The 18,820-nt window shown below is 47.3% G+C and overlaps 1 protein-coding gene across 1 annotated transcript in view; it reads right to left on the bottom strand.

The window, feature by feature from the left end:
- The window catches only part of MYOCD (myocardin), a 113,668-nt gene extending 96,294 nt beyond the window's left edge, over positions 1-17,374 (bottom strand). Inside the window, exon 1 of the mRNA XM_050908276.1 lies at positions 17,325-17,374. The gene's annotated coding sequence lies outside the window, so the exon portion shown is untranslated. The remainder of the gene's footprint in view (positions 1-17,324) is intronic.
- Positions 17,375-18,820: the final 1,446 nt, after the last annotated feature.

Below are 18,820 nucleotides of genomic sequence, written 5' to 3'. Positions count from 1 at the left end.
CTGGCTTGTATCAGAAATAGTGTGTCCAGCAGGACTAGGGAAGTGATTGTCCCCTGGTACTTGGCACTGGTGAGGCCGCACCTCTAATACCGTGTTCAGTTTTGGGCCCCTCACTACAAGACAGACATGGAGGTGCTGGAGCGCATCCAAAGAAGGGCAACGAAGCTGGTGAAGGGTCTGGAGAACAAGTCCTGTCAGCAGTGGCTGAGGGAACTGGGGTTGTTTAGTCTGGAGAAAAGGAGGCTGAGGGGAGACCTCATTGCTCTCTACAACTACCTGAAAGGAGGTTGTAATGAGGTGGGTGTCGGTCTCTTTTCCCAGGTAGTAAGTGATAGGACGAGAGGAGATGGCCTCAAGTTGCACCAGGGGAGGTTTAGATTGGATATTAGGAAAAATTTCTTCACTGAAAGGGTTGTCAAACATTGGAACAGGCTGCCCAGGGATGTGGTTGGGTCACCATCCCTGGAGATATTTAGAAGATGTGTAGATGTGGCGCTTAGGGACATGGTTTAGTGGTGGACTTGGCAGTGTTAGGTTTACGGTTAGACTTGATGATCTTAAGGGTCTTTTCCAACCTAAATGATTCTATGATTCTATGATAAATCATTATTGTATTTCTTTGAGAGCAGCACGCATGCCATGCACAGCAACAGCAGGATTTGCAATGGACAGGACTAGGCTCTATAAACTCCCCTACACTAAGAGTGCTGACTCTTACGCTATACTTCCAATGACACCTCCACTGTGGGAATACTTTATTTTTTTATTAAAAGGGAATTACAAAATTTCCAGCCTCAATGCAGCTATTCCCAGAGCTGTCCTCTGTCTCTCATCAGTGTTTTTCATTTCAGGATAATACCCCTTCGTGCAAAGCGCATCCCTAAGCAGCTGTCACATGGCCACTGGGCCAACCACCCAGGAAGGAGTAAAGCTTGGAAATAATCAGTCAAGGTACAAATGAACATAATTCTGCCTTCTATGCAATATCTGGAGATACACATCTGTTGTAATGTTCTAAGAGGTACTGGCAAATTAGACAGATTTTTAAAGACACAAGGCTGGAATAGAGATATAACACTCTTTATGGCTTTCGAAAATGGTAAACAGAATATCTGTTTTTGAAAAAAGGAAATTATGGATCAGCTAGTTTAACTTCCATTTCCAGAAAAGTACTGGGACAACTAATCGAGCCAACAAATACTGAAACAAATCAGGGAAAAGAAATAAAAACCAGCCAGTATGAATGTGTCAAATCGAATCCTTCTGTGACACTTGTGGATAGGGAAAAAGCAGTACATGTCATCTATCTTCCATTTAACAAGGCTGTTGACACTGTCTGACACGACATTCTCAAAAGCTTATTGGGAAAACATGGTCTGTATGAAACTGCTCAAGGTGGTGCAAAATGCTTAAAAAGGCACACTCAGAAAGAAGCTCTCGGGTCACTAAATGCCACAGAGTCCACTTGTCTTCTATGTGTCCTTCTACGAAGTGGAGTAGAAAATTATTTTATTTAATAAGAGATGAAGTTAGAAGGGGGCACATGCATGCAGCAGAGCAGGATTACAGCTAGAAATGATTTTTAAAAATAACTTAGGATGTGAGGACATTTACAGAAACAAATCCAGTGAGAATTATTGAGGAATGGCCTATTGCACATACACAATATACAGGGCAAAATGTTCTGCAGCTGTTCTGTGGAAACAGACCTGGATCATGAGCCAGGTCAAGACCATCGGTGATGCTACACAAGTGTGAGAAGGGTGAGCACTGGGCTGGTACAGTGCAGACAACAAAACAAATCGCTTAAACCTCCTGCTCAGCTCAGCATGGGCATGCACTCAGCTTGAGCACTATGTTCTGTTGTGCATCACATTAAGAAAGATGAGAGACGACAGAAGAGAGCCCAAAGGACAGAGACACCAGAAGTCTTCTAGACTTCTAAGACATTCAAGGGAAGACACAAAGACTGAGGGTCAGTCTGGAGAAAAATGGGCTGAGGGGAACCCTGATAAGTTTTTAAATCTAGAGGAGACTACCATGGAAAGAAACAGAGTATTTTATTCTCCATATCCATATTGGGTAGGACTAGGAGTTATGGGCTTGCACTTCAGAAAGGAGCTGGAGCAAAGATGGCTCGGGCAACAGTTGGAATCTCCATCAAAGGAGGTTTTTAAGAAAAGGGTGGACAAAATTCTGTCAGGAATGACTGAGGGAAAGTTGATCATGGTTTTGGGCAGAAGAGGTTTCCTCCAGATGTACCTAGCATGCCCATATGGTTGTGTGGATTTAGAGGGGATGTGTAATGCTTAGTTCTAGGCTCATGAAAACACTGTGGTGTTTTATATCATTTGCTCCCAGATGCATGCTCTCAACTTTAACAGCTGAACACTGTTTCTTGTCTAAGAGGACCCTTTTCCCTCAGCTCATCTGTGCTCCTGCTGTGTAAGCCATTCCTCACCCTGCAGAGATGCTTAAAGGCAAGCAACTGTGAAACCCTGGCAAAGCCAACCAAGAGGCACCTTGGGGACTCAGGCATTATAAGAACCCTATTTCTGGCCTCAAAGCACAGACCATCACGGGAGCCTTTGTAAACAACAAAAAATGAGAGCTGTCTCTGTTTCTCTGGAGAGTGCAGAGGCAGTGGCAGCAATGGTGCAGCAGCCGGGGAAGCAGCCGCGGGAGGAATGCTGCCTGTTTCTCTGGTTTTGCAGCAAAGCCGTGATTTACATCCCTTGGTAGGCCACAGCGGAAGCAGCAAATCACCTCTTTTACACGGGTTCAAAAGGCAATGAGACAAATCCGTGGAAGAAATATCCACTGAGGCCATTAAATCTAAAGTCTTTCTCCCAGTTAAGGAAAGCCCTATATTGCTAATTGTTGGGTGGGAGAATTGCTACTGTGTGATTGCCCTGTTTTTCCACATTTCTTTTGGGTACCAGGGCTGTAGATGGGAGGGTGAGCTGGAGTAATCTTTGCCCTGACCCAGCCAGGACCAGTCCTGTGTTCTTCAGCTGCATTCTCAGTGCGTTCATCTGGGATGGCCACAGACCCAGGGGTTTATTAACAAACAATTGGAGGCTGGAAATGGAACAGAAATCCTGTGCCTCGGAGTCAGGCCACATCCCAGACTTGCTGTTTTCTGGATGCTGTTCAGGAAAAGCCAGGAGCCCTGTCCTGCTCTGACTCCTCCCTAAGTAAGCCATGGGTTTCTGCTGCGAGGGGTCAGGACAGGTTTTAGCTCCAAGACTTTCTCTGCCAAACAGATTCTCCCCTGTGCTGTACAAACAACAGTACAACAAACTGGCAAAGCAAATGCCATCCCATGTGCAGAAGCATGCTTTTATTTAACTAGCACTAAAGTTTTCAGATGCAAATAGCTTATTGAGTTGGACAAAAGTCATGGCAATAAATGTTTCTTTCTAACTTCACCCTACAAAAATATCTTTGAATAATAGGATTGCGTTTTTCCAAAAATATTCTTTATTGATTTACAGCAGTATCACATTAAGGCACAGCATTAGAGTTCCTTCATTAATGAAATAAGACGCAAAAGTCTTATTATATTAGTGATTTTCACAGAGTAACTCAGTAAGCTATTTTTAATATTCTCATGGAGGCCTGCCAGAAGGATAATATTTTTTTGTTCTATAGCAGAGAAATATACTTTCAGACAGTTTTGACTGACTTTAAAGTGTGCTTGAATGCCCAGGCGTGTTTTCCATCCCTACAAACTGACCAAGGAGAGAAGAGTCGTATCATTAGCACAGAGCAAAACCCTAACAGAATGAAATCCCAGTCGCCGCGGTGCCAACAGTGTTTCCCACACTCAGTACCAGAGGAGGCTGGAAATAAAGGATAGTCACTCCTCCCTCTTTGAAGGCAGTGGAATGAATCACTGCTGCGGCACTTTTGTATCAGGAATGCTGCATTTCACCCAGCTACAGGTAACTGAACAAAAACCTCTGGCCTTTTTCTGCCATAGAGATGGGAATCCTTGTCTCCTTACCCAGTTTCCAGATTGCACTCACTGCATCTTTTCCAGTGCAGTTCTCTCTCCAATGTCTCTCCGCTCTTTCTATATATTTTCTTGGTATTGCATCTCAGGAAGAGGGAGCACCAAAACATCCCTGTCCTGGGTGACATACAGCATGAGCAAAGCAACACCTCGAGCAGCCTGTGCACCTGTGGCTGGGCCAAAGTGCAGGCATGATCTCAGGTTCCTTTTTGCTGTGCTGTGACTGTTCCTCTTCATATGATATGTATTCCAGACAGTCCTGCATTGCAAAGGGCTATTTCAGGCCTAATGAGGGGCTCTTATCAACTTTCAGGCTCATTTTCAGTGGAGCAAATCTCTACTGAGTGGACAGGATCACAACACACACATCAGGGGCTGCCCGAGGCTTTTAAGGCAGACCGACATTTAAACCCACGTTTCAAACCCTGGTTCAGTGCTAATGAAGACAGCCTCCTTCAGGGGACCTTTGGGCATACAGCAAAGCTGCTGATCTTTCCCATTGAGAGTCTGAGGCTGCACAGAGCTAAGGGGAGCAGGCACCTATCAGTGGGATGTTTTAGAGCTACCAGGAGCATATTTGGATGACAGCAGTCCATGCTTGGACAAATCACACAATGCAGATGGACAGATTCTGTGTCATCCCCTCTGTGGTTTCAATGGAAGCATCCAAGGGCTGGCAAAATCTCCCACCTTCTCAGGATTGCTACTCCCTTTTGATCCCCTTCCCTGCTGGAAAGGGTCTGTGTCTTCCTCCCTTCCTTGCTGTCTGTGCGGAGCTCACCAGGGTGGCAGAGCACTTTCAAAGTAATGCCCAACCATTATCCCTATATGACACAAATCAGGGTCTGTAGGAAACTGAGGTGACCTGCATGACTCTCTCAAATCATGCCCACAGACCTTTACGCCCAACAGATATTGCAAAGTAAGAGTTAAAATATGCTGCCAAGGCTTCAAGTAGCCAGGCTGCATTTGCAAATTCTGGAAGCCAGCTTAATGATCACTCTTGGAAGTTCTTATTTTGAGCAGTGACTATGCCAGTACAGCAGACAGGAGATGTTTGCAGGGCTGGGCCTTGAATCTGAGAAACCTCCAGTCATGATCACATTCACATACCCTTGTGCCAGCCTGGCATCATACCCATCACAGTCATTTTAGCTGAGCTTGACCACCACATCTTGGGATGATGCAGAACCCTTCTGGGCTGTACCTGCCTGTGGCAACTTCTCAGCAGGACTGAAGACATTCTTAGTCCAAAAGAAGTCTTTTGGCAGCAGTCTCCTCTGCTTCCAAATGGCCCTCAATTGCAAACAGATGGTCATAATTTTGAAACCCCAAGAACCACAGGACGAGAATGCAGCATGCTTGAAAGCACCTTCAGGAAACTCTGGCAAGATCTCCAATGTGACAATGATGTTTATGGACTACATGCATCCATCAGGAAGGGATCTGTCATGTTTACGTTAATGTTACCATTCCTCTTGTTTTACTAATATCTTTGCTAGTAACCATGTTCCTTCTGAGCACTGCTCTGGCGGTTTGCAAATGCAGTCCTGAGTACAGAACGTGCAGTGCTTCTCCTGCTGGCTTCACATTAGCCTCTCCTGTAACCAATTTGGACAATAATACTGTAACAAATCCACAGCCACCTTGGTCTCCATGCCTGTCACTATACAGCAAACCATGGCTGCTCATAGTTGCAGGTGACAGCAGCTCTGGCAGTCCAGTGCTCCTGCTGCTTGGGCAGTGCTCCTCCAGTTGTGAACAGCCTGGAGCCTGTTCCAGGCTTACTTTGTGGTCTTCCAGGACTTCTTGCTCCTAGTCCCCTCGCAAACATAGAGGCTCGCCTCTTGGTGTTTATGGGCATGCTAAAACTTTGGCCAGCCTCCTGACGCCATCTCATAATTAACAGTGCCTATATGTCCCGATCCTTATTTTTCTTCTCCACTTTAACTTCCCTGGGTAGCTGGAAGCTATACTTCAGGGTGAGCAGTGCTGCTCAGTGTTTACTTTTGCATTTCCAAACAGTATTTTGCTTCCTGACCAGTTCAGCCATCCTTGGCTAAACTGCGTACCGCTGAGGACAATGTCTATTGTCCTGCATGCTGCTGGCTGGCCAGAGGAGTGCTTCACATTTGGTATGAGCATCGTAGGACTGTGGTTTTGGGAGAAGCACCCATAAAAGGAACAAACTGAAGTTCATTACCCCGAGCTGATTAGTGTTTAACATCCACTGCTAACAGCAGTGTGTGCCATACCCCTAAAATCCATCTGCAATTGCATCTCCAGCCCCTGCACCTCTATAGGTGCTGCTGACCTCCAGAAGGTTTAACAAGTACTTGGAAGCACCACAATCAGCCCTGCAGCATCAGGAAGATGGGAACAGTGAACACAGCGATGATGGGAGAGCCTGGCTTTGTGTCTACAGGTGCCCATGCCGCCTGGTCAGTGTGGAACTGCAGCCATGGTCATGATGGTGGTTAGCCATGAGATTTATTTTTTGGCTAGTTTTAAAATGACACAGGAATCGTCAGCCTGTGAAAGGCTCAGCCAGGCTCCTGTGCCCTGCCCTGTCCTTCAATGTTCAGTAAGCCCATTCGGGGAGGCAGTTTTGGTCTCAGTGAGTTAACCTCCCTCCTTCCCTGTCCCTGTAGTACATCTTCCCACGCATACCCCCACCTGGAAAGCCCAGAAGCTCTCCAGCCAGCATGACAGGCAAGAGGCACACAGAGCTGAGCACCTCCCTGGGAGCTGACAGCCTGGACAGGCTGTTCGCCATTGCAGAGGAAGTTCATTATCCTTCACCCAGACAAAACAAGTGCAAAACCGCACTGGGGCAGGAAAATCAGCTGCTGCCCTACCCAGCCTGGAGAAAGGTTCATGAGCCCTAGTCCAGGGGATGTGAAAGCCAGCAGTGCTACAAGGTCTGTGATCATAAAACACATCCCGCTCTGGAGCCTTGCAAGGGCTGACACTGCGGGAAGAGGGCACTGAGTGTTAAACAGCTACTCAGGTACTGATGCTGATTTAGTTGCAAAATCTCCAGGTTCTTCATCTGATTTCTGATCCTTCATCTGTGACGGGTGTGACAGTACTCTGGTTACCAAGCCTTAAAAGACAACTCACTGCAGTGATGTATAACCCTTGCGACGAAAATCAAAAACATTGTCCAGGGAAACAAAGTGCCAGCAACACAACAGAGCTGGGCATGAGGAAATCCATAGTAGAGCCAAGAGGTTTCCCAGACCCCAACTATCAAAACGTTCCCCTCCTGCGGGAGAACTCAGCAAGATAGTGTGGGAGGCTGCGTCGGGAAGGAGGGTTTGTAAAGCAGAAACCTCAGCAATATAGGAAGGAAAGTACAGGTCCTGCCCCAGTGCCATGGGTCCAGAAAAGCCCAGTGAAGCAGTATCCATATTGATCTCTTGTGTCCCCACTTCATAGCCTCCAGCACTGCCTGCCCCTGAGCAGCAGGATTTAGAGGGATGGGGGAACAAGGACGAGGCAGCAGAGATTTCCCGTATCTTCTGGGAGATGTAGTGCAGGAGAAACAATGGGCGTGCAGACTCAGAGTTGCAGCAGTAGCTATGGAGAGATTTTGCTGCTGCTCAGCAGCCTCAGAAGGAACAGCCCTCTCCCCGCAGCGTTCTCTACGTCCAAGCCAGAAACAGGCCTGATTTGGCCCTAAATGCATATATAACAAAGACACAGCTGTGAATTTCCTCTCTTCTCATTTTAAAATATATGAGCTGGTTTGCACAACCTCAGTATGAAGCAGCTTTTCCTATCCATGGAGCTGTTCTCCAAACACCACCCCAGCGAAATACTGGGAAGCAGCCACAGCGCTAAACATCTGCGCAAACGTATTGTGCCAGATGTTACCAGAAGATGATGCAGCACTGGGTCTGGAGATGGTTTCCTGGAAGTGCCACCCCTTCAAGCCCGCCCAGAACCAGCCCTGAGAAAGCAGGATCTACAACAAACATGGGAATGGAGCACAAGGGCTATGATCACAGCCTGTCCATCCCCCTGGGAGATTTTGCTTGTTGCACAGAGCAACTGGGCACACAAGGGAGAGGGCAGACACAGCTATTGTGACGGGAATGTCAAAGGAAGGGAGGAACTAGCCCTAGCCAGCCCCACATAACTAGCTCTGAGCAGGTCTCCCACAGAGATCTTCCTGGCTGCCGATTAGCCCCAGAAGTAGGCTCTGCGTCTGGCACGCTAGTCTCTCTGGTGCTCCCTAGCTCTCCATGAAGTCTGTGGCTCTGGCTGCACTGTCAGTGCACAAGCCCTGACCCAGCAGTGGCATGGATCATGCTTTCCAGGCATGGGTGCCTGCACTGTCTCCTCCCAGCCCCAGGGCAGCCAGCATCCCCACCCTGACGGCTCAGACCTCTCCTCTGGGCTTTGCAAGTGAGTGAAACACTGCAGTGGAAGTGCACATAAAGCCCTGGTCCATCCCCTCTGCAGGAAGATGGAGGCCAGTCCCAGTTCACCCCAGATACTGGCTCACCACTGAGGGTGGATATGGCTCCTCGAGGAGCCTGGCAGCCTGCGGCAGTGCCCTCCCAGCTGCCCAAGGAAGACCCACAGCCAGGACGTGACCCTGGTCCACGTGGGGAGCCCCTGGTCTGAGTCCACCCGCCCTTCCCACAGCAGGGGCCAGTTCCCAGGCATTTCACCCTGGGATGCCTCTACTGATGACAATTTCCATGAAGTTAGTTAAAAAAAGAGCTTGCACTGCACTGTGGAGAATGTTATGAGGATTATGTGGTGCTGTGTGGTTTCTGTGCTGTTTCTCTGTAAATTGTGCAGAGGTCAGACAGCCCTGAGGAAAGTGCCTGCGGGGTTCACACATGCACACGTGCACGTCCACACTCACAAACACTTGTGCACACAGACACGCAGATACAACTTACGTACTTGCTTTCCTTGTTGTCTCTTCATTTAAAAAGTCATTCAGAGTGAAAATATGTTTCCTCTTTGTGAATGGACAAATCTAACACAGATGGTGCATTAACTGGAAACATCTTTTGTTCCAGTATGTTCATATATTCATTCTGTTCAAGGACAGAAGGCACCATTTATGATCATCTCCTCAATGTTCCCGATCTTTACAACTTGGTGATCTCCTACTAAAAGCTGTAACAAATCATCACCACTTCCCCTCTTACTAATACTACAAAAGCACAGGTTTAAAGGCTATCAGTGTCAGCAGTGAGGCGTCAGTTATAACTTGCTGATGTGGAGCAAGGCTGTCTTTGCGTTTGACTGCAATGAAGTCTATAGTACTTTGTGTCTCCTGTGACAGGCTTCTGTGACTCCTTTGGCCTTGCTGCTCACCAGCTGAGAGCACTGAGGCAACCGAGTATGAAGCAAGGGCCAGAGAAACTTCCCCAGATGTTTCTGCATAAATGTGTAATTTCCTTTTACATAAGAATGGATCTTTTGGAAGGAACCAGTGTGTCCAAGCTGAAAGACTTGAAGTTGGAGGTTGCTATAAGTCCCTAGGTAAGCTGGCCTAATGGACAAATTACCCTGAAGAACTATTTAAGCCTCATTTCTTAGTCAATTTTTCTATTAGGTCAGCTTACCTAGGGACTTATTGCAATAGGTGTCTTTCCCTACCGTTCCCTATTAGATTCTCCACTTGAGTACGTGCGTGCTTGCTCATTATGATGTTGTGGATATTCCCATTACCTCCAGAAATACCTAGTCCTTTCCAGCATCCTCCTGATTTTTCGATGTCAGTGAGCTCAACGTGCTACTGAGTCCTGCAGGTTAAACATGCGTGGAGCAAACATAGTGTTATTCTTGCAAGAAGATGTTTTCTTTTTATGATTTCAGGGCTATCAGGTTTTATACCACAGATCACAGTTTCAAAAACAAGTTTCACGTGTTCAGATGTCATTCACATGCCAGTCACCAGGCTTGATCATGAATTAAGAAATGTGTCCTGGATAGAACTTTACCCTTGACTAGCTAGCTCTCAAAATTAGCTACAAAATAGAGGGAGATGCTAAGGCAACCCGACTGCAGGTGCTCCGAGCAACAGCCTCAAGAATGTGCAAATCATGAAAGCAACACAGAAATAGCCACGAAAGTAAATGAGATGAAACACAAATGCAAACTCTGCATGGGGTCGTCAGTGCTCCTTTGCCAGTGCAGCAGGGAGAGGAAAGCTTATAGTCACTGACACACTTTGTTTAATCACAGGCATGGTTACAAGGGAAGGACAACAGGCAGAGCCTGGATACTGAGTGCTAAAGCTGGACCAAGAGTGGGGTGAGGAGACCCAGTCCCCTGGGGGCTCAGTCCTGCTGGGTGCTGAGCAATGGTCCTGACCAGTGGGGCACTCAGCCCCACCCCAAGAACAGACTCATTTAAGATAGCTGTATCTCAGTACTACTGTGCTTTGCAGTGCCCAGGCTGCGATAAGCAGCAGGATGGGGTCGCTCGTGGAAGCATCGCAGGACCTGGTTCAAAGCACATGGAGATGGAGCAACAAGAAGGATCGTGACAAATGGCTATCCCCATTTCAGTTTGATTTCTGAAAGAGAAAACAAAGCAGTGGCTTTGAGTCATAGTGAGACTGAAATTGTTCTTAGAAACATCTCAAAAGATACCTGAACAAGAAATGGGAGTGACTCACACATATCCCCACTGTGAGAGGGGGGTGAAGGTGATTACATAGAGTTGGGCATAGCCTTGTTTTTGGGTAGAGACCGAGCAGCTGGGCAGGGACACCATGGGACCAAGAGCAGTGCTAGTCAAGCGACGGGGGAGAGGGGAACTGACTCCAGTCTCCCAGCCACCATCCTTACCCTGCACGTGATGTCCCCATCCTGCAGAGAAGGGAACCCCGCCTGGGGAGCATGGCCAGGGCCCTGCACATCCAGTGGGTTTCGGTGCTGGAAGGTGAACTTGGGACTTGACACATGAGAAAACAAGACTCAAGGTGACTCTCAGGCTACCAGGCAGGTGGCTGCAGAAGGCAAAGGCCAATCTGCCTGTGAAATGAGTTCTCTGCAGGGTGGGCCATTTCTGTCTGAATGCCTCCCAGTGTGTCAGAAACTGGGAGAAAACAGTTCTGCAGTGTAGCCCCCTCTTGACAAGCCAGTTCCTTTATCCTGCAAACTGCAGCTAGCAAGGGCCAGGAGCCAAGAGCAATGCTGATCATGAGGTGTCAGGAAATGTTTGCCATGACTTTATCCCTAAAATAACCCCTGTAGACATTTTGGTCAGCAAAGAAAGGTCCTACCCAGCCTCTCAGTGCACAAAGCAACACAGACCCCCACGGAGGAATGGTGGGTCACTCAATGAACTCCTATTAAAATGACAACTAAACTCCAGATGGCCAGCAGGGAAAAGAGTGGGACCACGACTGGCTGGGTCAAAGGCAGGGTCTTCATCCTCTGCCACCACTGCTTTGATCGCTCAGCCAGACTGAGAGCTTGTGAGAGGTTTGAAACATGCAGGCAAGTGGGTTCCCCCCGGCTGTCTTAAAGAAAAAAATAGATCCTAGGAAACAAATGAACCTCTCAGTGCCTTAATAGAAAAGTGATGTGTGTGGTGCTTGTGCAAGTGAGACGCAACTCAGAGCTCTGTTATGGAAATTTTGCTCTGTGACAAATATGTTATGAATGACTTGTCTTGAAAACACGCCAACATGTAGGTGCTGCTATCACAACATTCGATGACTTTAACTTACTCTGAACGTTCTTGCGATAAATCATGGAAAACCTTCCTTGTGCTATCTTTAGTCACTGCAGTGTTTCACTCTCACAAGTCACTCACAGCTCTAAAAATACAGTTTATATCATTGGATTCCTGGAATTCTTTTAGTTCTTACATTCTGATTTAAGTGGCATTAAAGCTGGGCTGCGCAGTTCAAGGCTGCAGGCTGATATTTCATTGCGGATTAGGCATCACCTGGGTTCAATACAATGTTTGCAATATTTATTTGATTTGGATCCAAAGGTAATTTGGAAAATCTTCCTATAGATACACCTCTTACCTGGCTATGTGGAACAAGAGCTAGATTTTATTTGGGACTAGATAGTAATTTAATAACCATTCCAATATAGATTTAAACTGAAACACATGCTCACCACGAGAACTGAGCAGAGACTATGTGGGGTTTTCTCCCCAAAACCTGTAGGTATCTTGCCTTTTCTGGCCTATGCACTGTGATGTTGTGATGACTTCTAGGTCAGACATCTCTTTTTTTTTTTGTTTTGTTTTGTTTCACTTACATGTCTTTCATAGTAGTTATTGATTCAGAAACACCATGAGCAAGAAAGTCTTGACCTCCCACCAGCCTTTCTGGATTTGATTATCAGCTCACCAATGGCTGATAGTTTGAGCAGAATTTAATGCTTTCTAATTTTCCTTGATAGGGTCTACGAAGCACGTTACTTTTTTTTTATCTCAACTGGCAGCTCAACAAAGCCCAGCAATATAAAGCTCCATTTGTGTAATAAACTGTTGTACAATCTACTACTTATGAACACGGGCCCTGAAAATGTGCAACCTTTCTGCACATTACATTAAACGCAAACCAGATGGGCACTTGAAAATCCTCCCCTTTGTTGCAGGGGGCTAAAAGAGCTGGTGGTCAGAAGGTCTATTTCGCTATACAAATAAACAGAACAGTTTAACTACATTATTTTCCAAAATCAGCAATGGGAAACCTACGTGGAAACATTATGAACAGTTAGCAAACATGCTGCTGAACCGGAATAGGCACAAGGGGAACTCTTCAGCTCTCCTAGCTGCAGTAGCCAGTCAGTGGCCTCTGGCCACGTGCCTGCAGACTAGATCCATCACCTGCAGTGGGAGCTCTGACACCCAAACTTGGAGACACATATGTGGAGACAAATGGGTAAAATGAATCTCTTCTTTAGAGGGTGTCTTGGTCAGATCTGGTCATCTAAACTCCGATAGTCACTGGTGAGGAATGGGACCCACCAGAGGGGACTGAGCCCAACCTGAGCAGTTTCTGAGGCAGAGAAACCTCATCAGATCAGACAGAATGTCTCACACTTCAATAACTCCATAAGTGAAATACATCTCACTCTCAGAGTCCTAGGGCAGGGAACAAGGGACAGTAGCTTTGAGCCAGGGACTTTGCTATCTCTGCACTGTATCAGAGGATGCCTAACTGCTCACACATTGGGCACACGTACTGAGACAGTTTTGGAGGAGCTGTTTGATAGTAAGTAGCTCCTGCATGTCCTCTGACCCCTTTTCTTGTGATTGTAAGTGTTATCATGAAATTCTTTCTGAAATCCACCTGGCCAAACTGGCACTGGGAGAGATGCGTGGCCAAAGTCATCCACAGAGCCTGCATCCCCACTGCCTTCCCCACTGCTGGGAAGGTGTGCAGAGAAATCATTATCTTCAGTCACATAGGGAGTGAGCAGTGTAAAGGCAGTCTCGATGCAAGCCAGAGAAGACAAGCAAAATGTTGTAGAGCTGTTCCCATGGCACAGCTGCCACAGATAAAGTACAGGTGTGCAGCATGACAGGGTGGGGTGGGGTGGGGTGGGACGGGACGGGACGGGACGGGATGGGATGGGATGGGATGGGATGGGAGCTGTTACCAGCTGAAGAAAATGATCCTGGGAGCACTGATGCTTCAGGGTGTAACCACTAGCCCTAGTGTCAACTTCTGAGAGGATTTCAGATAGACCTGGGAAGGAAAAGCAGCTTATGGATCCTAAGGATGCTTAAGGTGCTGTCAGGAACTGCTATCCAACCAGCAGGCAACTCAGTTTATTACTCAGACACAAGGTGTTAAAGAGAGCATGTTTGTTTTCCTTGTCCCAGTAATTAGGCCCCATGTGGAGGGAGTTGCCCTGTAAACCCCTCTCTGACCCCAAACTGGGGGTCAGAGAGCACTGAGCCTGTGGATGACTGAGCCTGTGAAGGATGCATGTACTAAGCACCTCTGGATCAGGGTGCGATGACCTTTGGTACCTGCACAATGGGACTCTGGTTCACATTGTGCGATGCAGACACTGTCCCTCATCATTCCCAAGCTGAAGGCTCCAGCACCCAAGGGAGGTGGCTGCTGGGGACCCCAGTGCCTTGCAGGGGCCTGTGTGCCCACTGCATCATGAATTATCTTATTGCTTTTTGTACCTGCCTTTGTGTGCAACCAAGTCAACTCTAGAGGTGTGGGCAGAACATCGTGTGTCCTCACTCTGAGAGATGCCATGTGTTGACCTTGCGATTCAACAGTCTCACTACATGGACAGGTGAAATGGGCTGGGTAGAGCATTGGTTGAGAGGGTGAAATCACTATGTTGAGCTCAAAGTGCCTGTCTCTGGCAAGACAGAAGTGCAAGAGCCCATGGATTCAGTACCCAGCCAAGGTGTATGCACAATGGGTAGGGTGGGGGGTCGAGGCAGATGTCATCTCTAAACTCAGCATCGCTAGTGACTTTAGGAGGACCCACAGCCGTGTTTGCCTTAGGCTCTGCCGAGACAACAGTTCACAGTTCTGCCCAGTTCAGGCCAGTGTGGACCAGAACTTAGGAGGAGAAGATGTCATTGAACATTATAAACACCATGAGCTGTGGGACTGGGCGCAGCTGACAGTGTACCATCCCAGGGGCAGGAACGGGCCAGGGGTGGGGGTACAGCTGTGCAGGCAGATGTCAGGATTCCTGCTTGTTGTAGCAGTAACAGTCTCCATTTTCCTGGACCTACGCATCCAGTCCTGGGTTTTTGTAGGTCCTGCCGAATGGGCTTTCTGCTTGCTCAAAGGTGATTTATTTTTACAAATTTAAATGAAATCCCCTCAGCCATTTTTGAGTAATACTAGAGTTAAAAAGACTATTTTCCTATTTAAAAATATTCTAGCTAGACTGTTTTTATTAAATAAAAGTTAAGTCAAATAAAGACTGCGGTTTGAAAGTTCAGACTTGGGCAGGAGCTAGTCCTCTCTGAGGAGCTGTGCCATTGACAGACAGGTATCTGTCCAATGCCCACCGAACCACCACAGATCACCAGCCCGCAGCCGGAAAGAGGATGCAGTAGGGGCCAGATCCTGCCTGGCTGAGGTGTGCACACCCTGTACCCTCAGGAGATGAGATGCAACAGGGCAAGAGGAGGAAGGAGGGGGTCACACACCTTGTACTTGCTTCTCCTTACATGCCCTGGCAGATCCCTAAAGACAAAAGATGGGAGTTTCATCCCTTTCACCCAACCCATTCCCAGGCATTGTCTCCTTCAGTGGCATAATCTTGGATGGTGGCTCCCTGCTCCCTCCTGCTGCTCTCCCCCATGTATTTGTGGGGTGAAGGATGAGGATGGGAGTGGTGAATACACCCATACAGGTGCCCTTCATGGTGGGATATGAGGAGACACTGACATCTTGATTTTTCCTCACAGCAATCCCAACTACTGACCCTCCACCCTGCAGTGGGGGGACGGGGTAGAAGGTCCCTGCTGTGACAACTCAACAAATGGCACTGAGTGGGACAGGGAGGCTCTGCTCTTGGCAGGGACAGATTTGCTTCAGGGCTCTGCGGTGTCCTGGAGGGCAAAGGGAGGTGACTGCTGTGTATGGCTGCGGAGGGCAGCCTGTGGGGCCACGGGATGCCCCCCTCCCTCTTCGTTCCCCAGCCGGGCGCTCATCAGGCTGCTCCACCAGCCCTGCGGGAGCTGTCACACCAGAGAATGTGACATCAAAGGCAGGCCTGGGTGCCACACGACATGCGTGACACTTGGCGGGCCTGCCAGCTCCTGAGATGATGTGAGATGAAGGGAACCGTCTGTTCCCAAATAGGGATGGCAGGAAGAGCCGAGCCCCTGTGCTGTCTAAATGTGTGAAAGAAAGGGAAAAGCAGCAAAAGGAGGAGAGCAAAGGGCTGGAGGGATGCCCAGACTGTGGGGGGCTCTTCTCGCTTAGAGGCTCTGCAAACAGCCCAGCGTAGAGGGGCTGCAGAGGTGGAGCCATGTCCCGGTCGGCCACGAAACCGACAGCCCTGGGGAGCATGAACCTCTGACACAGGGTCAGCTGCAAGGCAGATGCTCGCGGTGCTGCAGGGCTTAGTGCAATCAGTATCTGCATGTCTGCTGGTCGTGCTGGGAGGCAGCTTTTTGCCTATGGGCACCTGGAAATGTTTCTTTCTTTGCCTTCCCATAACAAAAACCATGCGGGAAAATGGATGCAAAAAATAAGTATGTGAAAGCTACAGAGAAAATGTGATTTTTTTACATCACCAAACAGTCTGCCCCTTTACAAGTCCCTGTCATCTTTCCTGTTGTTTTCATATTATCTTAGGTGCACTTTGATATCTGGGACTGTAGGAAAAAAGTGCCCTCGCTGGTGTGACTTAGTCTGACTATGGGCAGACTCTGGGCCTGGATCTCTGCTGTGTTACTCCAGTCTGACACCAGTACATTGCCATGATGACATCATTTGGATTATTTCTGATTTATAGTGATTGAGAAAAATTGGGTCCTGTACAATAATGCAAACAATCAAAGACGCAAAGCAAAAATAATGCCTTTGAGCTGCACTTTCACATTGCATGATATTTTGAGGACTTAATGTTGAAAGCCTTAGAGTGCACAAAAGGAATTTTCTTCATTTCATATATTATACAGTTGCCTGAAAGAAATGGCAAACAACTCTTCAGCCTGAGCATGCTTTGTGCAGGCTGAATTGTGGGGTTTTCTGTCCATCAGCTTTCTGCCAACAGATCTCCACCGAAACTCGGACCCATATCTGCCAGCAAGACTAGTTGCTGGACCCATGACCAAGGAAACACAAATGACCTTTGTAGAGACCCAGGCCAAATTCTGCTCTCTGTTACATTGATCTGAAGCAATTTTGCGAAGACAAGGTTATCATCTGAAGCATCCAGTGCTCTGTGAGAGCAGAACAGGTCTATCAGTGCCTTTGCTAATGAAATACCCTTTCCATTTCTTCTCCACTGATCAACTTCACATCACCCTAATTCCCCAGCAAATCACATAACTACAGTCAGAACACCAGTCTCTTCCTAAGACCTTGAAATGCCACACTTCAGCCAAAATTATACCAAACACTTGGATCGCAAATAACATGGTAACTGCCTCAAGTCTGACAACAGCATTTAAGGTTGACCCAGAAATACTGAGCTGAGGAGCCACTTCCATTAAATCTTAAAATGTTGCCATCAGAAACACCCTCAAAAGCACCACACATAAAAATAATGATGAGCTGCAAACCCAGCACATGCGAGATGCTAAACCAACATTTATCCAGTCTCACTTCCCCTCTCTTGACACCGCTGGGCGAGGAACTTACCGTTCTTCCGCTCCGCAAAGGGTGGTGGCTGGAGCTTGGTGCCAGCTCTCACTTCGCTGGCAGCCTTTTCTTTGGGTGCCTTTTCTTCTTCATTTCCACCTGGTGCACTTTTGTGGTCCGAGCGATCCTGTTTGATCACACCATTCATCACCGTGCCTGAAGGGACTGGTCCAGATTCTGGCTGCTCCACTTTGGATGATCAGGTAGAGAAGCAGACACCAAAGTGACCCCTGAAAGAGAAGAGGAGCTGGTAAGGACGCAGTCCCCAACCAACCCTTGAAACAGTAAACAAAGACTAGGATTTGTGAAACAATCAGACCACAGACAATTAATTACTCCATCTGTTCTCCTGCGTTAGACACGTTGCAGGGGAAGACTTCAGATTCCCTATTGCCTGCTTGATTCTGTTCTTGTCTTCTGGGTCTGCATCTTTGGCTGCTTTGCTGGAAGAATTTCCACCCATAAGCACAGAATATTTGCAGAAAGCCAGGGGTGTTATGAAAAAACACAGTCATGGGGCATCCACATGAGAGAGCTCTTGAACTGTTAGAAATACAGAACAGATCTACAAATGAGAACAATCTTCCTTTATATAAGGTTCTGGTTTGCTGAGAAAACTGGGTGACAGAAGTAATTCCACACAACACAGAATAGGCTGCTAATTACATGATACAGTTAGCAAACGACAGATAGCAGACACCAGCTAGCTTTTACACCAGGAAATGTACAAACACCCTGCAAAATAAAATATGCATGCAAAACCTGTTCTTTGACATCAAAGTTGTGATTAGCACACATGGTTGAGTTAAAGCCTTTATGAAGAATTTGACCACATTAGGTAAAAAATTTTGAGAGTCTTTGAAGGATGGGAGGAGTTGTTTCTTTGTTTACCACATTGTTCTATTCCGAGGTTTATGTGGGGTTTATGGTCCAAATACATTGGGAAAACTCTCAGGAAATTCTGCAAATTCAGGTTGTGCTTCTACAAACATCTGGGCAAGGAGGTGCTTCCCTTGATGGTACTCATGTCTCACCAGAAACAGGGAGGGGAAGGATTCAGCTCACGCCAAATATATTTGTGGGATGCAGCCACATGACCCAGGAGGAGCTGCTGATACTAAGCACAGCAGAAGAAAGCTGCAAGGACCATTTCAACAAAGCATTGTCCAAAAAAAATCTCCAAATGCTAAGTGAAAGTGAATGCCTGTAAAAATCAGCACCAGCTCCTAATGAGTCCCATCAGGAAAGAGCCGAGGAGAGCTAAAAAAGGTCATTTGTAGAGAACAAGAATAGAAAAGTGCAAGATTGATTCAGTGATAAAATCTGATTTAATACAAAAAAGTTACCAATTTACTGTATAAGGAAGTAAGAATAGTGCATTGTATACGATACCATCTCCTCCATGCTACGTGTGCCAGGACTGTCTCACACCCATCTTCCTACCCTGCACCAGCAGGGATTTTGCCATCTGCTTTCTCATCCATCTCACTGTCCGC

The sequence above is a fragment of the Gymnogyps californianus genome, chromosome 19 (genome assembly GCF_018139145.2).
Source record: "Gymnogyps californianus isolate 813 chromosome 19, ASM1813914v2, whole genome shotgun sequence".
Classification (NCBI taxonomy): Eukaryota; Metazoa; Chordata; class Aves; order Accipitriformes; family Cathartidae; genus Gymnogyps; species Gymnogyps californianus.
The sequence above is the reverse complement of the archived record's forward strand: the minus strand, read 5'-3'. Positions and strand labels throughout refer to the sequence as shown.